The following is a 23,629-nucleotide window of genomic DNA, read 5'->3' on the forward strand; positions in this document are numbered from 1 at the left end:
AAGGCAGACCATTTGGTTCACGATACAGGTAAAGAAGTCTGTCTTACTGTAGTGTGAAGAAGGATAAGTTGACAGTGACTCCGGGGAAATTATTTCAAAGGGAAAATATAGTATTGTCTCCATTTGTATTCAACGATTTTTACCCCACTATAGATGACAGTACTTAAATGGGAATTTGAAGGTTCTTATGAAGCTGCATTGTGAAGAATTATTTGATATTCCTTACTGCCCCACAGCTCTCCGTGATTATGGCAGTGTAGTTCAGTCAGTGAGATGAACATATAAAAGTGTCTGGGAGCTCCATGTGATGCTTTCGAAATAACAGAATAATGACCATAAATAAATAAACATTATATATCCTTCCTGGGAGGGAATGGTTGTGAATAGTGTGTGTGATCAACAAAATACAACTGGTTTTCTGATTCTATAGTTAATTTATCTGCATTTAGTGTAGCGAGTAGCGCTGCAAAGACTTTCATGTTGGCTGAAGGGGCTCAGTATCCATGGGAAACATGTTAAAGGGATTAGAATCTTGTTTCATTGTCATTGCCTCTCACTTACATGCTATACACTTTCTCCACACTGTTAGGGTACCTGTGTTTAGATTGCTCTCTACAGAATATCTCCAAATTACCCTGATCATTCCTCCAATGGCTCCTATTTGTCTTTATAAAACACAAACTGTCAGCCCTATCGATGGTGATAGTGCGTTTTGACAAGTGTAAGAGTGTGTGTAATCTTTAAATCAACCCCAATGCACAGTGCTCCTGAGGTATGGCTGCTTTCTTTTCCTAAACATGTATTTTTGTATTGCAATATTTATATGGTGGTGTAGTAGTAGGCACAGCCTGAGCCAACGAGTGTCTGAGGCGCCAGCTTTTATTTTCCCCTCTTTTAATTCAGGAGAGTGTTCTGAAAATGTCAGTTCCCCTTAGTCTTTCCAGGGTCTTCAGGAACTCTAGCCGAGCTTTAAGAACGAGCAATCTACCAACTGTTACTCTCTGACATTATATATTCTTGCTTGATGTCTCTGTTCTACCTGAGTCGAATACTGTAGTGCTTCTGTGAAAAATCATTTTCCCAATCATTTTCCTCTGTCATTTTCTCCTTCCTGCCCAAATGCCTTTTATAGGCTACAGCAGTCATGATTAAGAAGTATCTAATGGAGTCAAGAGGTCAAAGTGTCATTGTGATGTAATTACACATGACACTGCCCTCGACCTATTGAAGTCACGCTGCTACTCTCCTATAGGTTGGCTGTGATTTACCAGTAATTATTGTTTGTGGCTCTGGCTCAGCATGTAGCCTACACATAGTAATGTACAGGAAACCCTATAGTGCCTGGGGACTGGAGACAAAGGCACAGAGTCACGTCTTCTGTCATCACAATCACTCTATCAAACAGAAGAGCCACCAGGCAGCCATACCAACTGCTCCCATCCCTGTGTTAAGTGAGTCCCTCAGAAGAATCACAGATTGTAGGGGATGGTTTACATTGACCCCCACCCCCCTTTTTGTTTTTACACTGCTACTTGCTGTTTAGTCACTTTACCCCTACCTACATATACAGAGTATCTCAAATCAAATCAAAGTTTATTTGTCACGTGCGCCGAATACAACAGGTGTAAACCTTACAGTGAAATGCTTACTTACAGGCTCTAACCAATAGTGCGAGAAAAAAAAAAGGTATATGTGTGTGTAGGTAAGTAAAGAAATAAAACAACAGTAAAAATACATTTGAAAATAAGAGTAGCAAGGCTATATACAGACACCGGTTAGTCAGGCTTATTGAGGTAGTATGTATATGTAGGTATGGTTAAAGTGACTATGCATATAGGATGAACAGAGAGTAGCAGTAGCGTAAAAGGAGAGGTTGGCGGGAGGTGGGACACAATGCAGATAGCCCAGTTAGCCAATGTGCGGGAGCACTGGTTGGTCGGGCCAATTGAGGTAGTATGTACATGGATGTATGGTTAAAGTGACTACGCATATAAGATAAACAGAGAGTAGCAGCAGCGTAAAAGAGGGGTTGTAAATGTAAATAGTCCGGGTAACCATTGGTTACCTGTTCAGAAGTCTTATGGCTTGGGGGTAAAAACTGTTGAGAAGCCTTTTTGTCTTAGATTTGGCACTCCGGTACAGCTTGCCATGTGATAGTAGAGAGAACAGTCTATGACTGGGGTGGCTTGGGTCTTTGACAATTTTTAGGGCCTTCCTCTGACACCGCCTGGTGTAGAGGTCCTGGATGGCAGGCAGCTTGGCCCCAGTGATGTATTGGGCCGTACGCACTACCCTCTGAAGTGCCTTGTGGTCAGAGGCCGAGCAATTGCCGTACCAGGCAGTGATGCAACCGGTCAGGATGCTCTTGATGTTGCAGCTGTAGAACCTTTTGAGGATCTCGGGACCCATGCCAAATCTTTTTAGTTTCCTGAGGCGGAATAGGCTTTGTCGTGCCCTCTTCACGACTGTCTTGGTGTGTTTGGACCATTCTAGTTTAGTAATTAAGGGCTTGTAAGTAAGCAATCCACGGTAAGGTCTACTACACCTGTTGTAATCGGCACGTGACAAATAAAATGTGATTTGATTTGGTGGTGTTGTAGCTCGGAGCACGCTCCCTTGGCCTCACGCTCCCTTGGCCTCACGCTCCCTTGGCCTCACGCTCCCTTGGCCTCACGCTCCCTTGGCCTCACGCTCCCTTGGCCTCACGCTCCCTTGACCTCACGCTCCCTTGGCCTCACGCTCCCTTGGCCTCACGCTCCCTTGGCCTCACGCTCCCTTGGCCTCCAGACATGGTGTATGCACTAAAGCTGTTAAGAGAAGCCCAATCAGCCATCACCCCGGCCTCTTGTTCATCATCCTCACCCCAGCCTGAAAGGAGATGAAATGAATGGAACGAAAAGTAATTTGCTAACTCTATAAATCTAATGCACCTTGGGTACCTAACCCCGACCATGGTGACTGGGAGCTATTCTTTTGAATCTGGTAACCGATGCTCTCCTATTAACATTGAATGGCTTGGCGTCTGCCGGTTGTCTCCGGCGACACCTTTATGCCTGTTATTTACTTCCTGGCGCTGCAGGCCTTGCTCTCTGAGCCGCTGACAGAGCCAAGCTCAGTGTGTGGTGGCTACCACTCCTACTTATTATGGAGGAACAGGGTGTTTGTGTGTGGGTGGTGTGTGTGATTTTTATATTTCGTGGTGTGACGGGGAGGGGGGGGTGGGGGGAGTTGTCACAGACGTTGTGAGCCATGCTCCAAAAAAGGTCATACGTTCTGTCTAGATTGTCGGGCTGCTGTGCTCTGCTGTGCTGTTTAAGCTTCACACAGCAAGGTGATGTATTTCTTAATCCTGTCATCCTGAGCAATATTGATGCACATGCCTTTGGTTTCCTTCCTTTCGTCTCTACCATGGCGTAAATACACAGAGGGGGTGAACATATGTCTTACCTTCCTGGATAAACGTTTCTCTTTCATTCTGCTTTAAAAATAACCCAAAGAAATAAGTCCCAATTACTTCATAAGCGTTGAGTAAAGGTTAAAATAAATGCATGATTATTTAGGCTTTCATCGGTTATTAATAATTTATTATCTCCAATCCATTTTTGGCCTTGGGCCTTGTCATTTCCACTACAGAGGTTGTATAAATTAGTTGTTAATCAGCAAAAACAGGAATGCTTAAACTAATTTAATGCTGCATTTTTTGCCTCCGGTTTATAAAAGTGCATCTAACGCGAATCTATATGTAAAGAAGGGCTGTATAATGAATCCTCTTGTTTTTGGTATTCAGTGTGGAGTCCCAAGACCTATTGTCATTAACATTAGAGTAGACTACGGCTAGCCTGGTTAAAGTTTAAAACAAGTGAGTGCAGTCTGGTTTTACCAGGCTAGGCTACTGCAGTGGCCCCATTGTAATTTGTCTTAATAGCTCCAGTTCTGCGTCTAGCAACGTCTATCCAGGCCCTAATGGTCTCTCTCTGCGTTTGTTTCCCGGGACCTATTAGTCGGCAAAACCCTGCTGAATATTTAAAGCCTTGTGACTGTTTCTATCAGCTTTGTTTAATCTGTGACTAGCAGTCTTTCTTGTGTCAGGGCAGTCAGTACTAGTGTCTGCGTTGGTCACTTTACATCTTGTAATGTGCTAATGTGGTCTAATTAAAACTGCCTTTTCAAAGTGGCTCATCTTGTCTGACGGTTAGCGGCGTGACCTGAAGTTGGGTTTGGTCCGCTGCTCTGTTCTGCTCCCCCCCCTCTCTCTCTTGCATTATTATGTAGAGGCTTGCCTCTCTCCTCTCCACTTCTTAATATTCATGGAGCATTCTATTGGTAATATGCAGATGGTAGGCTATGCACCGAGTCGAAGAGATGTGTGTCAACATCTGAATATGCATTGTCTTCACATGGGGGCAATTTTGTTGCATGATTTGTTTTCATGAGGGAAACTGAGGCCTACATGCACTGTTTTGAACATTTGCGATCGGAAGGTGGGAGGGGACTGATTTGGATAATTGCCTTGAGTCCTATGGTTTCATTTCATTTTAGAGACATGATGGAGTGTTTATGGCAATGTGAAATTTGTGCTTTTCCACATACAAGGTGATGAACTCATCAGAAATCATAAATAAATAAATAATCTGAAATTTGGAGGTGAAACACTGAGTGTGCTGGTCTGTGTCTCTGTGTGTGTGTGTTTTGAGACGGAGAGAGAGCGAGAGCTATAGGAAACCATCTCTGGCATGTCTTCAAAGGAGCTACTGTCTCTCCAGAAATTGATAAAGCAGTTTCATCCATTGTTCTCTGGCAGATGGTACAGTAGGCTATGTAATGCTCTCCCTATCTACATGCATGATTGGCGAAATCTGCCTATGGAAATGAGTTAATCTGATTGAAATCTTCAAGATTTGAATTGGCGGTGTTGGTCAATTTCGTCATCCACAGTCTTTGTATGAGCCTAGATCTTGCATAAGACTGAAGCCTGATGAGTAGAGTTAGGACCGGAAGTTCTATTGTTGGGCTTCTGGTTGGGGAAGGGATAAGTGTGTGGGATTCCCAGGATACTTCAGCCTTTCATTTGCTCAGTGAATCGGTTCCCGAATTGAACCTCACCATTCAAAGACGGCAGATAATGAAGTGAGCATGAAAGGCTCACCATCCCTTGAAGATGGCAGTTGAAAAAGCCTGCTTTTGAAGGCCTCTTCAGAGAGCCTATGAAAGGTATATCCCAAAAAAGAGCACTATGACTACATTAGCTCCTAGCAGACAGACTACAGACTCCTTAGTAGTTACTGAAGGAGCAATGGCTTGAGTCTCAAGGGACCGATCCTGTGTGCTGAATGATAATGTTTAACCTCCCTAAAGAGAGGGAACGCGCCAGTGTCCCACTCTCCCACTGCAAGTTTGAAATAGATACTGTGTGAGTTTTCCATCGGAATAATTTTTGTTTTAATCAGTGGCGATTTTAGCATGTAAATCTTGTTGGGGCAAACAAAAACCCCAAAATGTGTAGATGCATGCCAGCAAAGCCACTACACAACACAGCACTAAACGATACATTAATTGCACTATAACGGTGACAAACGGTGCCCACAAACTGTAAGGGCCTACATAAAGCTGTCCTGACAGCAGAGATTTATTTTCAGAACCATGGAGTGAATCTTTACCACTGCTACACCTGGCTATCAGTGGAGCCTTGTCTGGCAGCGAAATTCAGCCTCATTTATTGCCTTAAAAAAACATAGCTGATATTGCTGACTTGCTTAAACAAATGTGGTTTCTACTGACAATTGAGATGTACAAACTATGGCATAAGTGGACGACAGGCGGATAAGAGGCAATCAGTAATTTCGATTAAGACGTTAATGAGCGAGCTAGGTTGGACGCAGTCAATATAACTATTTGTTCAGCACTTTGAAAGGTATTGCGACAGAATTCAGAATATGGGCCGTTCTTACAGAATTCTCCCTGTACACCAAGTCAGAACCGTAGGATAAATAAAGGGGCCATATAAGCAGACAATGAAAGCTCTTACAATATTCAATGATTACATTTCTCTAAAACAGGCTATAGGCTACATGTGCACCACCAAGTCAGAACAGTAGGCTAAATTATGAGGGGAAAAGGGACCAAATTATTAGGGTGAGGCACATGGGATACTAACAGCTTACATTACAACAAACACTTAGTATTACTTTCTTAGCTACAGTAGACATATCTCCCTGGCATATTCCATCATTTATGCAGCAGCATACAAGACGTTTGTGGACTCACCTTGTTGTGCTGTTCTCACTTGAACAGGAAGGTGGCGCGGTGGTCCTTCTTGTAGGCTCTAGAAGAGGCCCAAAATCCCGACTTGGAATTCCGAGTTGGATGACCGTTCAAAATTATTTTCCATATTTTCCCAGTCAGAGCTAGTTTTATCATAGTATCCAGATGTTTTGAACACTGCAGAAGTCATGCTGGATTGACAGCATGGCCAATGTATTCAAACCTTTCTGGCCCATGGGGTTACCCCCTTTTTCGTGATATCCAATTGGTAGTTAAGATCTTGTCTCATCAATGCAACTCCCCTACGGACTCGGCGAAGGTTGAGAGCCAAGCTGCACTGCTTCTTGACACATTGGGTCAATTTTGCGCCACCTCATGGGTCTCCCTGGCACTGCCGGCTGTGACACAGCCTGGGATCGAACCCGGGGCTGCAGCACTCATTTTTGAATATGAGATTTCCAACTTGTTGTGTAATGTTTATGTCCAATGGCCGATGAGCACTGATACATTTTATCTATAATTTCGCTTCATACAGTATGACAAGGATTGAAAAGGATTTTCCAGTAGATTGCCTACTTGATGCTTAATGATGACTCCTTGTCTAGCATGCTAGCTAAGATGTTGAAAGTATGATGTTGACATGATCAGTCTAACCAAAGCTACGATAGATATAATGTGATTTGACATCAGTTTTTCTGTGGCCAATGACCTTGAGCCTTTTTGGATGGGCATTTCTAATGTAAATCTATGGCAGCTCCCAAGGGGCTTGAATTTTCCACCTCTACCTGTAGATTTTGCGGTGACGTAGTTTCCCCATGAGTGACAGAACACTGAGCCAATCACGGCGCAACTAGAGAACATTACCAACCCCTACACTCCGTATTTTCTGCTGGCTGCCCCACGATCACAGAAACCACTGAGCTAGTGTCCTGTGTGCTCCCTCTCTGGCCTCTAGGTCACCAGGCTGCTCGTTATGGCGCGCACCTGTCACCATCGTTACGTGCACCTGCATGTCATCAGACTTGCTCTCCCGTCTCAGCCGGACTGACAGGTTTCCCGCGCCTCAGCAGAGGTGACCGGTTCGCTCCTGATCCCCGAGATCATCATTCTGGCCGGCATCCTGCGGCTGGAGCGGCGCGTCGGGGAGAGGGTACTGTCACGTGTGCTCCCTCTCCGGCCTCTAGGTCACCAGGCTGCTCGTTATGGCACACACCTGTCACCATCGTTACGCGCACCTGCACATCATCAGACTCACCTGGACTCTATCACCTCCCTGATTACCTTCCCTATATATGTCACTCCCTTTGGTTCCTTCCCCAGGAGTTGTTTGTCTTTCTTGTTTTTTATTTACTTGTGTTTATTTATTAAAACACTCACTCCCTTAACTTGCTTCAAGACTCTCAGTGCCCTCGTTACAGCTAGGCTGAAAGACCTGCATTTTGGAGCTGTCTTACTCAAGAAAGCAAAAAAGAGACCATGTTTATATGTGGCTTTATTAACAGAAATAGTTTTTTTTACATTGTTTTCAAACTGATATGTGACAAATAATATGCAAAATCGGCAACCTCCCCAATAAAGACAATTATTTCTAGTTTGTTTTAGCTAAACAGGTGGAGTTGTAATGTGGCTGTTCTGTGGCACTGCCTGACTGCCTGTGTGCCGGAGACCAGGCCGGTTGGTCGATACAACAGCCCCAGATCCCAGGAAGAGATTGTTTTTCAAGCCTGGGCGTCCCACGTCCACAGGCCCTAATGGCAGCCTCCCTAGCCTCCCCGGCTGTATGATTTATCAAAGGGAAAAGGTCAGTCTGGCAGGCTGTAATTAAATCTGTCTGCTTTTATTTGGTGCTGCATGGGAGCGCTTTCTCCATTAGTGGCATATCTCATTACATGGTTTGTCTCGGGGACAGCGGCGCAGGAAAGGGGCAGTTTTCATTTAAATCATGATGCTCTCTTATCAGGGGCAGGGTGGGAGGTTGTTGTAACTCACATAGCAGGGGAGAGGTGATATGCCTGACTGCTGGGTAGTGTGTCTAGTGCAGGCAGACTAGGTCTAGGTCAGTTCCTGGGGACCAATGAGGGCCTGCTGTGTAGTTAGTGTGTGTATAGGGCTTGTTGAGTGCTCTTGCTGCTGCTGCTCGTGACAGAACAGCCTAATTGCCATAGCATGTGAAGTTAAATAGAAGTGTCTTCTTATTATATATTTAGTAAGGTCTTTCTGGAGATACTTGAATCAAGCTCATTTGCATAAATGTAAGTCAAATACATTTACATAGAGTTAAACCCAGCAAATCTAGGATTATACTCGCATGTCTTATCGTTAGATTTGGATTAGTTTTTTTATGATTAAGATGTAGGTCATTTGTTACATTTCAAACTTGGCAGAGTGCCCAGGGCAATACTAAAATAATGGAACGTTTGCACTCATATTTACAAGTTTAATAGATTCTAGTACCCAGGCATGTGTCATAGTAGTTTTCTCTAAATCACTTTGTCGGCATAGATGCACTTTTTCAGCGTTTTCTTCTAACTACCTCCTCATCAATTTAGCTTGAGTGAGAGAGGGTTGCCTTCTTAGTTATTGTTCCTATGGAAACAGTGATGTGAGTGAGTTCAAGCTGATCTTTATTCAGGCCTTTCCAATAAAGTTTTACACTGACAGATTGCACTCTTGATGTTAAACCCTCCTTTTTTGTAGGGCTCTGACCTTCTGTGCTTCTGCCAACCGTTTCAGTTTGGGTCTTTCGATCGGAATTGGGGACTGCAGGCCTGGGAGAAATGTGCTGGAGCAAATCCCAACAATTCAGCTGGATGATTATTGCAATGGCCTGACCTTTGCGAGATCGTCACAATCACTTTGACCTTTGAGAAAGGAAGCGGATGCTAGGCCTCGGCTCCCAACAAAATCAATCTCCGTAAAACACAGAACAAATCCTTTTTCCCTGTCACAGAGTTTCACACCTAAAAACCCGACGTGAGTGACATTGGGGATGTGATCCGCCTAATGGGTTGTCTGTGTTGTGCACAGCAAAGCTCCCTCCTGAGAGGGGCTAATATGGAACAATCTGCCTAATTCTACTTGGTGCTGTGGCTGTGGCTGGCTGCGTCAGTAGCAGCCATGTAGATGTACAGTATGTGAGGGAATGCTAATCATGCCTGGTCTTTATTTTTAGAGCCCATCTCCTCCGAGTGCTCTCTCGCTCTCTCTATCTGTCTCAGTGTGGAGGCAGTGAGTCATGTTTAAACCAATGAATATGAACTTGACAAAGCCCGCAGTGGTAGGAAGCTCTCCATCCTCATTGTGCTAGGGATTCTTGGTGTATTTGTATTAAAACAACCATTATCTCTTCATCAAAATAGACATTGTCTCTGGCAAACGTCAATTAGGAGTATTTGTGGCAGTATAGCAGTTTATTTTGTATTGGTGTACTGCAGGATTACATTTACTGGTATCCAGACGTTTTATGTATCACAGCTAAATCGTCAGAGGGAAACAAATCTATAGCTGACCTCTCCATCCACCTACTCAGCCATCAATGAACATAAGTTAGTTCGTTTGTCTCTAAGAAGAATATGTTTTTCATTGTTTGTGATGCATCTATGTAAAAGCAAAGGGGGGGCAGGGGGCGTGGCAATGTGAGCGTTTAAAGGGGGGGCAGGGAGGTGTGGCAATAGGCGCAGTCGGCCCGTCTGTGCGGCTGAATTTTCTAGAACATTTTTAATGCACATTACATGATTGCATATATATTCTGCCATGGATCTGAGAATGTTTTTGCAGTTTAAAAGCTAATTTCCTGAAATTCTATGCATCTTGCCATGGCTAATGCAGATTTTTTTTTTTAAGCATATAAACTAAATCAATACTACTAAATGAATTGTTTTGGGGATTTTCAATTCTGCCTGACTGTCTATCTTTTATTTTGATGATGGTTAGCTCTCAAAGATTATATTTAAAACATATATATATTTTTTTCAGTGTTTGGACTTTCAATGGCAAAAAAATCCCTGCAACTGAAGGTGTTCTTTAGGAATACATTTCAAAGTGAAAGTTTTTGAACATCCTTAATAACATCCAATAATTGTGTTCATCTGACAGATACGACTCTATAAAAACTGTAACCGATATGAGTATGTTTGTAAAATCTACTGTGGTGAATATTTAGGATATGCTCTGTCTAAGCATAACACCCACAAGGACTCCTTTCAATCAGATTGTGATGATTAATTTATTCATCCCCATCCGGTAGGCTGCCTGCTTATCGTTATTAATGGTATTTACAAGCAGTTGTTGGGAGGAACTGCTAATTGAGTGCTAATCTCTAGGGAATTCCAACCACATGGAACTGTCCTCCAGCAACAACAGTGACTAACATAGCCAACGTGAATTAGCTTCGTTAACCTAGGCCGTTATTGTAAATAAGAATTTGTTCTTAACTGACTTGTCTAGTTAAATAAAGGTTAAATAAAAATTAAATAAATAAATAACAACTTTTGGTTGAATAACACACAGAGAATGCCTTGCATTTATGGGTCAACAAACCATGCCTTGTTAAAATGTTGTTCATCTTAGATCTCCTATGGAGTGGGAAAAGCTTCAAACAGCTCTGGTATCCTTAGATCTCGTCTGTTGCCTTAGAGGAAGTTATTTCCATTAACAATAGCCCAAACTTGGTATTGATCCGTGGCCCCAATCACGTCTGTTTAATCAGTAGAGGACCACAGAGCTGAACTGAAATTGATGGCCCAGACGCAGGTAGGGAGAACGGTGACCTCAATAGCACCTGAGTGTTTATCTAACTCTGTCATGGCTGCCAGTATCTGAATGCCAGCCTTGTTTTTATTCCCTTCTCCTCTACTCGGATCACGTCTGCCATAGCTAGTAGCCTTAACATCAAAACCTCACAAATTCAGACTAGCAGCCCTTATCCATTGCCTTGCATACACTAGTACAGAACAGAGATATGGCAGGACTTGTTTCACACTACCACTCTAATATGGTCCAGATATAGTAATTATAGAAGTGAGTTGTGTGTACTTCAGGTTGGACTGAGGTTATTATTAGTGTGTATGTGTGCTTGTGTGCTTGCGCCCATTTGTGTGTCTGAGAAAAATATTTAACAGTGTGAGTCAGGTTCGGCTGGGGTTATAGAGTAGCCATAAAATATGTGTGTGTGACACCCACTCTAGCATGAGAAAGCTCATCTGCATCACGCCGGACCCTTAGGCTGTCCAGGTGGAGACTCCAGTGCTTTGGGTGCGGAGGGACAGGAGAGGTGAGGAGTAACAGCAGCAGTGGCTGAATGGGGATGCTGGAGCGGTTTGAGACTATGGGACTGCAGAAAGGACTAGAGACAGTGGTGGGGTCACAAATGAACACACACACACACAAACCCCTCCAGAACCTCTTAGACAGAGTGAGGGCATGGAGGCTGGGAGCATCAGTATTCAGTGGTGGAAAAAGTACCCAATTGTCATACTTGAGTAAAAGTAAAGATACCTTAATAGAAAATGACTCAAGTGAAAGTCACCCAGTAAAATAGTACTTGAGTAAAAGTCTTAAATAATTTTATTTTAAATATACTTAGGTAACAAATGTAATTGCTAAAATATACTTAAGAATCAAAAGTAAAAGCATAAATCATGTTAAATTCCTTAAATTTACTGATAGCTAGGGACACACTCCAAGGCTCAGGCATAATTTACAAACAAAGAATTTGTGTTTAGTGAGTCCACCAGATCAGAGGCAGTAGGGATTACCAGGGGTGTTCTCTTGATACGTGTGTGAATTGGACCAGTTTCCTCTCCTGCTAAGCATTCAAAATGTAACAAGTATTTTGGGTGTCAGGGAAAATTTAGTGTTGTGTTGTGGAATATAGTGAAGTAAAAGTAAAAGTTGTCAAAAATATAAAAAGTAAAGTACAGATTCCCCCAAAAACTACTTAAGTAGTACTTTAAAGTAATTTTACTTAAGTTCTTTACACCACTGTCATTATTCTGGATTAGATGAGACCAGAGGGCTCTCCCAAGGCTGGGTTTACCACGGGCTTTTCTTGTCTTGTCACGCTGTATGCCACTTCTTTTGCTGTGTTGAGCAAATCAATGTGTGTTCACACAGAAAGCATAACAGTGCATTTGAAAAGTATTCAGACCTGTTGACTTTATCCACATTTTGTTACGTTACAGCCTTAATCTAAAATGGATTATATATTTTTTCCTCCTTCATCAATTTACACACAACACCCCATAATGAGAAAGCAAAAACAGGTTTTTAGGGACTGTTTGCAAATGTTTTAAAAATAAAAAACCAAATACCTTATTTACATAAGTATTCAGACCCTTGCTATGAGACTCGAAATTGAGCTCAGGTGCATCCTGTTTCCATTGATCATCCTTGAGATGTTTCTACAACTTGATTGGAGTCCACCTGTGGTAAATTCAATTGATTGGAAATGATTTGGAAAGGCACACACTTGTCTATATAAGGTCCCACTGTTGACAGCGCATGTCAGAGCAGAAACCAAAACATGAGGTCGAAGGAATTGTCCGTAGAGCGCCGAGACAGGGTTGTGTCGAGGCACAGATCTGGGGAAGGGTACCCAAACATTTCTGCAGCATTGAAGGTCCCCAAAAACACAGTGGCTTCCATCATTCTTAAATGGAAGAAGGTTGGAACCCCCAAGACTCTTCCTAGAACTGGACACCCGGTCAAACTGAGCAATTGGGGGAGAAGGGCCTTGATCAGGGAGGTGACCAAGAACCCAGTGGTCACTCTGACAGAGCTCCAGAGTTCCTTTGAGTAGATGGAAGAACCTTCCAGAAAGATAACCCTCTCCGCAGCATTCCACCAATTAGGCCTTTATGGTAGGGTGGCCAGACGGAAGCCAGTCCTCAGTAAAAGGTACATGTCAGCCCGCTTGAAGTTTGCCAAAGGCCCCTAAAGGAGAACCAAGATTATCTGGTCTGATGAAACCAAGATTGAACTCTTTGGCCTGAATGCCAAGCGTCGCATCTGGAGGAAACCTGGCACCATCCTTATGGTGAAGCGTGGTGGCAGTATCATGCTGTGGGGATGTTTTTCAGCGGCAGGGACTGGGAGACTAGTCAGGATGGAGAGAAAGATTAACGGAGCAAAGTACAGAGAGATCCTTATGAAAACCTGCTCCAGAGCGCTCAGGACCTCTGACTGGGCCGAAGCTTCACCTTCCAACAGGACAACGACCCTAAGCACACAGCCAAGACAACGCAGGAGTGGCTTTGGGACAAGTCTCTGAATGTCTATGAGCGGCCCAGCCAGAGCCCGGACTTGAACTCGATCAAACATATCTGGAGAGACCTGAAAACAGCTGTGCAGTGATGCTTCCCATCCAACCTGACAGAGCTTGAGAGGATCTGCAGAGAAGAATGGGAGAAACTCCCCAAATACAGGTGTGCCAAGCTTCAAGTATCATACCCATGGAGACTCAAGGCTATAATCGCTGCCAAAGGTGCTTCAACAAAGTACTGAGTAAAGGGTCTGAATACATGTAAATGTGATATTTCAGTTTATTTTTAATTTTTTATAAATGTGCAGAAATTTCTACAAACCTGTTTTTGCTTTGTCATTATGGGGTATTGTGTGTAGATTGATGACGGGAATTTAAATTAAGTCTGTACCGCAACAAAATGTGGATAAAGTCAAGGGGTCTGAATACTTTCTGAATGCACTGTATGTTTTATTGATATATGTTCTATGGGGAGCATAGTCTTGGAAACCCAACCCTTGGCAACAGTGACTAGGGTCTGGGATCAAGGATGGACTCTCTTGGTGACTTGGAAAAGGGAAACAGAATAGTACATAGGGTCCTCTTCAGGCAGACAGCTCCTGACAAGTCACCTAGCAGACAAACCAGAAAGTCGCGTTTCGAAACCAAAGTTTGCAGTCAAAACCGTTGCGTTGGTTTTAGTGAAGGTAATTGATGTAAACTAGCTACTTGCCGTCATTAAAAGTACCTCAGTGATCTCCGTTTTGCTCCATGAGGCAGTGAGTGACGTAGTTCCTCAATGCCAAACTGTCGCTTTATTACGTACAGAATTGTTGAGTCGGAACATTGTGGGAGGAAACCCGAACGTCTAGGAAGACTATGGAAAGCACATCCTTTGTAATGATGTCAACCTTTGATCTTTTTCTACCATTTCTAATAGATATTTTGATCTTGAGAGCCGTCAAGTTGATAGGGAGTCTGCATGTGTCCTGGTGGATTAAAATACCAAACCCAATACTCATGTACACCTTTGAAATGTCAGCCAAGATATTGAAATGTCAGCCATTTTCTCTGCCCAGATTACAACAGCCAATCTCATAGCTGGCCTGCTTTTAACCCCCCCCCCCCCCCCACCTTCCTTGCCTATGAGTATGGCCACATGCCTGCTCATCCAATGGAGAATGCTCTCCCCATTTGAATTGTGGCCTTCCCTTGGTATGCAGTGATGTGCCATTGCTGTCCTGCTTGTGGAACCACAACACAGAGGGGTTTCAGGAGGAAAATAAGAGTGTTAACAGTGGAGGTGTAATTTCCCTGTGACTGTTTCCACAGAAGTGCCATCGTGTGTGGGTGTTGCGACTGCCACAATTTCAATGGGCCGACAGCAGGAGGTGTAGTTGGGCGCTCGCCTCTGGTCAGAAGTGGAATAGGCTGACTCCGGGGGGGGGGTTGCAGATGATCGCCGTATGGGCTCTGGCGTAACTTGGAAAGGTCTCTTTGGTGACAGAAAAGAGTCAGCTTTGTGTGTCAAAATGAAAGCGAGTGAGCCGTGCCCCACTGTCCTTGGCGCGCGGCGCTTTAGAAGTTCAGCGTCCTGCAGGGTCAGGGAATAGGTGCATCTAGTCAGAGAGAGGGCTGTTGTGTTGACCGGTCTCTCGAGGGAATGAGGCCTTTCATGTCAGCCATGCCAGTGCAGCCTTCCCTGGCTTGTCTGGTCTGTGGGCTGATAGTTGAAGGGGGAGAAAATAATGACATTAAATGTATATTTCTGGGCCAGTCTTGACAGCAAAGAAGAGAATCACCATAAGTAATCTGTTGGAAGGTAGAACATTGCCCACACATGACAGATTATTAACAAACAACACACACACACACACGCACGCACGCACGCACGCACGCACGCACGCACGCACGCACGCACGCACGCACGCACGCACGCACGCACGCACGCACGCACGCACGCACGCACGCACGCACGCACGCACGCACGCACGCACGCACGCACGCACGCACGCACGCACGCACGCACACACACACACACACACACAAAACCCCTCCCACCCCACACACAATGTGGCCCACTAATGAGATGCGTCGTCAGGCTCACATTGGCATGTCACACTCCCTGTTGTTAGCCTGCATAGCACCCAGATTGAGTGAGAAAAAGCCCTGGCGTTGTCTCCTAAAATTCACAGGTATACAGCCTTCCTTCACAGGAACACAGAACAGCTTCAAACAAAGGCTAGTCAGTAGGCCCAGCGTCAACGGCTTTGTTAGCTTTGTTAACATACCATTTATTAGCAGCCATCTCCAAGGTCATTACATTTGCAAGGCTTTCTTAATGCTATTTCTCTATTCATCAATTTAACACGCAGAGTGAAAAAGGCAATTGTTTCAACCCAAGGCCTCTTTAGGATTTATGAATATTAGATCGACTGGAAGATGTTGAAGTGCGGGCGCCACGGCGGTATAAACCTTTGAATTCTTTGCTTCACTTACAAGCAAATAAGGTGTTCTGAAGGCCCCAGTGTTGCGTCGTTATAGTGATGTTTGTAATGGTCTTTGTTATTTTACTTTGCTAGCAACACGCTGTGAATTTGAATAGAGCCCCGGATGCATTGGGAGGCCGTGCTTAGACTAAGACAGCTGTGTACTCACACACACTGAGAACCCATGGCTTATCCCAGCATTATATAAAACCAATGCATACATTTGGCATGATACAAAGACCAGCCTAGCTCAAATCTGTGACCTCGATACCACACAGACTGTCAGTGACTGCAGGGATCATCTTTGCTATTGATTGGGAAAGCATGAATAAAGAAAAGTACAAAATAATTGGAATTGTGAAATTATCTTTAATATTTAAAATCCCCTCACATTTCAGCTTTAGGTTGCCTGTTCCAGATATAAAACCGAATTTCCTACCGTAAATTAAGGGTTGCATTGTTGTATTGTATATGCAGTGGGTGGTTATTGTTGACATGGGTGTGATTTGGGGTTAACATTAGTATGGCGATGGATACCAAGGAATGAGGTCTTCTAATGTTGTTGTTCTTTGCCCAGGCCAAGGTAATTGACTAAGGTGGGATGCACTCCATTCAGCCAAAGAGAAAAGAGACTTAACAACGGTGATACAGTAGGAGCCATCACATTGGCATTGATTTCTGTTGGCATGTCCTCAGAAAGCCATATAAAGGAGTCAGCTCAAAATGGCACCTATGGCAGCAGCTCAGCTAGAGGTGTTGAGAGAGATGCGGAGAGGGAGGTAGGTGGGGAGGGTGCAGAGAGAGGTGAGGAGGGAGGGAAGTGGAGAGGATATTAAAGAGAGAGGAGAGGGAGGTAGGGCAGGTACAGCACATTCGGAAAGTATTCAGACCCCTTGACTTTTTCCACATTTTGTTATGTTACAGGCTTATTCTAAAATGGTTTAAATAAAAATATTTCTTAATCAATCTACATACAATACCCCATAATGACAAATTGAAAACAGTTTCTTTTTTTTTTTTTGCATATTTATTCAAATTAAATAACAGAAATACCTATTTACATAAGTATTCAGACCCTTTGTTTGTTTGAAATTTAGCTCAGGTGCATCCTGTTTCCATTGATTATCCTCGATATTTCTACAACTTGATTGGAGTTCATCTATGGTAATTGATTGGACATGATTTGGAAAGGCACACACCTGTCTATGTAAGGTCCTACAGTTGACAGTGCATGTCAGAGCAAAAACCAAGCCATGAGGTCAAAGGAATTGTCCCTAGAGCTCCGAGACAGGATTGTGTCGAGGCATAGATCTGGGGAAGGGTACCAACACATTTCTACAGCACTGAAGGTCCCCAAGAACACAGTGGCAATTTGGAACTACCAAGACTCTTCCTAGAGCTGGCCACCCGGCCAAACTGAGCAATCGGGGGAGAAGGGCCTTGGTCAGGGAGGTGACCAAGAACCCAGTGGTCACTCTGACAGGGCTCCAGAGTTCCTTTGAGTAGATGAAGAGGGAGGTGGAGAGGGAGGTAGGGAGGTGGAGAGGGGGTTAGGGAGGTGGAGAGGGAGTTAGGGAGGTGGAGAGGGGGGTAGGGAGGTGGAGAGGGAAGAGGGAGGTGGAGAGGGAGGTAGGGAGTGGGAGGTAGGGAGGTGGAGAGGGAGATGGGGAGGTGGTGAGGGGTGGTGAAGAGGGAAGAGGGAGGTGGAGAGAGAGGTAGGGAGGTGGAGAGGGAGGTAGGGAGTTGTCGAGAGGGAAGTGTTAAGGCGTCCGCATGCTTCCCAGCCAAAACCGTTTCTGCATATATTATGAAGACATTTTGTGACGTTTTTTCTCGAGGCAAGCCGAAATTGGTGATTGGTCAACAATAGAGATTCTTCAATAAAATGTTGGTTGTCATTCAACGAGAGACGACTCGTTTTCATGCAAATTTTTTCATTGAGAAGTACTGAACCAAACATCTTTGATGTAAAATTGCGTGACTAAGATCTCCTCTGCAAAAAAAGTCTAAAATTAATGACAGATTTATTGAGTTATTTTAGATTAATTCTGACTATTTTGAGGAAGTGTATACTGGCTACGGCGGCTCAAAATGGACAAACAGTACTATTGCCGCGTTTTTCTTGTTTTTCAAGCAAATTTGTTTTAAGGGATTATGCAAGGACCCTCGTTGGGTTTGCCTAGCCGTGTTTGGCTAGGCACCTGCCGAACTGAAGCATGCTGACGTCTTTATTCATGTGCAGAGGGAAGTTACCTTTATTCAGGTACATACTGCTCATGATGATGATAAAGGTGACCGTCTAAGCTCAGACCCTATTGGCCAGTGCATGATTGAAAAAAATGTGTGCGTATGTCTGCATTTGTGCAGATATTGTGGTAGAGACCGATGGAAAGTGTGTGTGTGTGCAGGTGAGAGCAGTAAAAACAGTTAGCGAGGGAGAGCGTGGGTGTGTGTGTGCAACATAGAAGGATTGCCTGGCACAGGCTCTATCCTGATGGTCATCTCTATAGCAACTCTCTTGACAAGGACTCAGGGACACCGCATCAAACCCAAATGTAATTGCATTTTGGAATTGAGGAGGGGAGGGGAAAAAATGTGGATGTATTAAATGGAACTAAATGTTCTAATTACATCATATGGTTTTAAATACAATGAGAGGAATTTAATTAGAGGAGACGCGTCCTGTACGCTGCCATCCAGGGGGAATGCTCTCTGTACATGAAAGCAATTTGTTCCTGCTATGCCTTCATTTCTCACCCCTGGAACTGCCCTGATAGCGCAATGAAATTAACATTTGGAATAAATGTTGGTCGAATTTAATAAGGACCGCCACACTCCCTCTCTCTTTCATCCTCTCTCCCTCTTTCTCTTTTTCTCTTTCTCTCTCTCTCTCTCTTTCATCCTGTCTCCCTCTCGTTTGTCCCATTTCTCTGCCTCTTTCTCCCTCTTTCTGTCTTTCTCTCCTTTCTCTCCCTCTCTCTGTATTTCTCCCTCTCTCTCTAGGTTGTGGCTGAGGCAAAGGCTTGTGGTGCAGCCACACGCCACAGATTAGTTTGTTCTTCACAGCGTGGAAATGACAAGGCATTTTTGTCATTTTTCTGCCTGAGGTCAAGGCGAGTTTACAGCTCAATTTTCACGAGCGTGCTGAAAAGGCTGACATTTCACGGATATGTGAATGAGGAGTAGGGGCTAGGGAGCTGGCTATATACTAGTGGGCCGCAGCCTCTCTACTGCTCATTGCTCTGATCTTTAGTCAGAGAAAAGCTGGCTGGCTTACGGCTCTCGCTGTATGATTGTACAGAGCCACAGCTTTAAAGTCAAGTAGTGAATTGTTCGCCTTGCAACGGAATCCGGGGGTCTGACCTATGCAGGGAAGAGGATCAGCATCTACCCAGACCTGAGTGCTGAACTGCTAAAACAGAGGGAGACCTAGAGCGAGGTGAGATCCCCGCTACCCAAGCTAAACCTGAGCGGCGGCTTCATCCACCTGGCAAAACTCATCTTGACCTTCCTGAACAGAACATGCACATTTTCCACTGCCAAGGTAGCACAAGACTTCTTTGAGAAGCACATCAAACCCAACACACAAGGGGACAAGCCAGCAGATGGTACACCATGACTGGTTCATTATTCAGGTATGCACAATCCTGCAGCCTAGCCTATGGGTATTCATTTTATTTTTAACTAGGCAAGTCAGTTAAGAATACATTCTTATTTTCAATGACAGCCTAGGAACAGTGGGTTAACTGTCTTGTTCAGGGGTAGAACAACAGATTTGTACCTTGTTAGCTCGGGGATTCAATCTTGCAACCTTCCAGTTACCGCCAATATGATGCTGGCTTCAGCATAAGACAATGATGAGGACATCTCCTCATGTTTGGGTACCAGCAACAATATTACTATTATTGCTGAGCATTGACATTGTTCTAATTATATTGCCTATGGTCAAGGTCATTTACACAGTGATGACACAGCAATTACTGAACAATGGACAATGTACGGTGGTGTTATATGTACTGGGACTACTTTCTTGTGTGGCTACAGCACATTGAAGATAAGTTGGCGGGGTTGGGGAAATTGGATGGGAGGTCGGGGGTGGAAGCCCACTTCTTTTTTGTTTTCTTTTCCTGTTTATACTGAATGTATTATTACTTCAACTCTATGTATTTCTTACAGTTTTTCTTCTTCTTTTGTGTGGCAGCCTACTGTGTACATGTTTCATAAACTTCGAATTTGAAATGCATAATACACCTGTAACCTCCCCAACAACAAAAAATAACACAGATAAAAATTTGGTCAAGTTAAAGATGTCTAGCTTTATTGGGGTGGAGGGGGGGGGGGGGGGGGGGTGGGGGCGGGGGGGGCTTTGATTTGAGCTATAGCCTGCTCTAGAATTGGATTTGTGAGTGGAAAATTTAAATTAATTTACAGCTGGAGCCTAGCTCCCTGGAAAGTGACATTTGGACTTAGTTCCACGGGTATTGATCGAAGGACAATGATTTTACTGTAAAATTCATTGTGAGGGACTATGTGTTCTACTCTGTCTGAGTGTTATACTCTAAGGGCTCTCTGTAGGAGCAACACTTGTGCCAGGAGTTCATTTCAAGTACAGTTAAATTCCAGTTCATTTTCAGGCATTATTGTTAATGAACCAACAAAAACAGCATAATGAACCCCGCATGAAACAGACTGTGACGCTAAAATTGTATCACATTATGTAAGAAAGGTTCCACAGTAAAAGACTATGAAACACGGCTCTGATTTTCTCTTGACAAATCAGACCCCAGCTACTATATTTTTGGTGAAGGCTGTCTATGAGTGTCTTCTTTCCTGTCTTTATCAGACATGTCTTGTATCTCTCTACCGCCAATTGAAGATCCCCCCAGGAATTCCATGTACTTTACCTCCCTGAGTTTGTCTCTGTTTCATTAAGTACATAATGTTCTCTCGGTCTGTCGATAGACTAACAAGATGGAAACAAAAAACGCAAGAAGAAAAGGATAAAGCAGGCTTGTTTTATTGATATTGAAGTATGTATCTAACAGAAATGCATGTCCCACTGCTGGCTTGCCTCTGCAGCTAAGCAGGTTTGATCCTGGTTGGTACCTCACCGGGGTGGAAAACCAGATACTTCTGAAAGTGGTGTTGGATGGCCAGTAGGGGCACTCTTTCCTCTGGTTGAGGCAAATCCCAACGTGGCATTGCCCCATGGCATATCCCCCCATACAATGTTAAGCATCTATAAAAAGTGCTTTATAAATCCAATCAATGGACAAAAGACAAATACCCATTAAAAACATTACTTGGAGACAGCAAGCTTCTGTTGAAGAAAGTGGTATTAAGTTATTGACCGCCACTGGCCGCCTCCCAGGCACATTTGTTATTGTTTTTGTTTTTCGGAAAATAGCATCTCGCATCGTGGTACAAATAAAATCCTAGTACCTGCTCTTCTATCGCACGTGCAATGATGTGCAATGATGTCAGAGGAAGAAAAACAGTGTTCACTGTTTGAAGTAATGTCTTCTGTTGTTGTTGTAATATCACAATCGGACGTGGCAGTTTCACTGCTACGGATTCCAGCTTTAACCCCAAGATGCTTAGTTATCATCTTCAATTTGTAACCATTCAATTGTTCCTCTGTCTTTTCCACCTTTCGTAATGTATTTTCACACAGACAATCTCTTGATAATTACACTTGGTTTTCCACAGCGATGCTGCTTCTAAGTGTTGTTAAAATTGAAGATGTGTGATTTTCCTTTGATGTTTTGAAGGCTTGTTTAGAGCAGTTTGGCCTCTCAGCTCACCCGCCTGTCTTTGCCCCGCTCATTCTGATTTCCTCCACTTCAACTCCATCAGGAAATGTATGAGCCTGGACACTTCTATCAAATTAACACCGGTGGAGCCTCTGAGATTCTCACTGCTGGTTAATAATCTGCTGGCAGTTGTCATTGGCTATCCCAAGTCGTTATCCTATAAAAATTGATCTTAGATTAAAATGGCATCTCTAGGCTCTTTCACCCATCTCTACCTCAGTAAAACAGGTTTGCCTCCATTCGTTTCCCGAAGGTTTCCCAGAAAATTCCTCATTAAAAGCTGCTACACAAACGATAACTGAAATGCCGACTTGAATGTCCCTGCTTTCGTCCCTACTTTCCCTTTCCAGCTTTATAATGGACCACACGCCCAGGCTAATAAGCAATTTAATGCTCTGTGTGGAGTCTGCTGACAAAACAACTAGAGACAGAAAAAGAACAGTGCAGCCCGAAGCTGTGAAAATGTAAGTTAATTTCTGACCTTGGTGGCCTAATGGCTCTAAATAGCGTCTGAATGTCAGGTTAGTCCAGAGAAGGGCAGCCTCAGCCCGAGGTGGTAATGGGCAAAGCGCTAGCTCTGAACTTGTGAAAAAGGGACATGGGGAGACGCCTCGGATGGATTAAGAGGGATGGAGGCTGACTGCGGTGATCAAACGCATGTGGTCCGCCCGTCACTGCCCTGCGCCCCATTCTCCTTCGCTGTGGGAGGCCGTGCGCCAATGCCCCCACCGTCCTCACGAAACTCCAACATAAACCCCTAAATGGTCAATAGTGGGGACAGAATTTAAAGGTGAGCTCAAGCTAGAGCCATTTGAAGAACTCGATTGTGGACATGCTGGGAAACTACAGTGGCTTCCTAGCATAGGCCTGAGATTCAAACCCACATGTCTCCCCATACTCAGTTAATAACACGTAACATCATCAGATGTGACTGTGCCAAATGGATTAGAGAAGTGAACAGAAGGACACCGGCAAAAAAAGAGAAACGGTCTCAGTACTTTTTTATTTAATTTTATTCGCCAGCAACTTTTAATCAGCCAATGGATAGCAAGTTGACAAAGCACCATGAAATGCATAATGGTGCTCTGAGAGCCGGTCAGGGGAGAGATATGACTTCTTTAAGCGCTCTGTAATTGAACGTTCTCTTCCAAAAACTCCCCAGACGGACCGCAGGGGGAAAAGGTATGGCCACCTCCAAATAGATGTTTACTGCACGCTCCACTGGTTTGGAAGATGATGTGAGGAGCTGAGGTAAAATATAAATGCTTCCAGTAGAGGTCCAGATGAAAAATCTTCATTAGGCAACGCAGTTACCTCCGGAGATTAATAAAAGGCATTGAGACGGAAGTGCTGACTTGATTTACAGGGACCTGACTCCATAATCCATTTCATTTTCCCTCACATAAAGCTTTTAAAGCAGGCCCCTTCTTCAGCCATGTCCTTTTATTTGTTAATAAATGACAAATGAGTGTACGTACATACCCCAACCAGAAGCCATGGATTACAGGCAACATTTACACTGAGCTAAAGAGTAGAGCTGCTGCTTTCAAGGAGCGGGACTCTAACCCGGAAGCTTATAAGAAATCCGCTATGCCCTCCAACTAACCATCAAACAGGCAAGCGTCAATACAGGACTAAGATCGAATCGTACTACACTGGCTCCGACGCTTGTCGGATGTGGCAGGGCTGGCAAACTATTACAGACTCCAAAGGGAAGCACAGCCGATAGCTGCCCAGTGACACGAGCCTACCAGACGAGCTAAATAACTTCTATGCATCGCTTCGAGGCAAGTAACATTGAATCATGCATGAGAGCATCAGCTGTT

The 23,629-nt window shown here is 44.0% G+C and overlaps 1 protein-coding gene across 1 annotated transcript in view; it reads left to right on the forward strand.

Annotated features, from left to right (window-relative positions):
- LOC129858013 (dystrophin-related protein 2-like) overlaps positions 1 to 23,629 on the forward strand; it is a 199,512-nt gene that overhangs the window by 1,103 nt on the left and 174,780 nt on the right. The gene's annotated exons all lie outside the window — the stretch shown is intronic.

The sequence above is a fragment of the Salvelinus fontinalis genome, chromosome 6 (genome assembly GCF_029448725.1).
Source record: "Salvelinus fontinalis isolate EN_2023a chromosome 6, ASM2944872v1, whole genome shotgun sequence".
NCBI classification, from domain to species: domain Eukaryota; kingdom Metazoa; phylum Chordata; class Actinopteri; order Salmoniformes; family Salmonidae; genus Salvelinus; species Salvelinus fontinalis.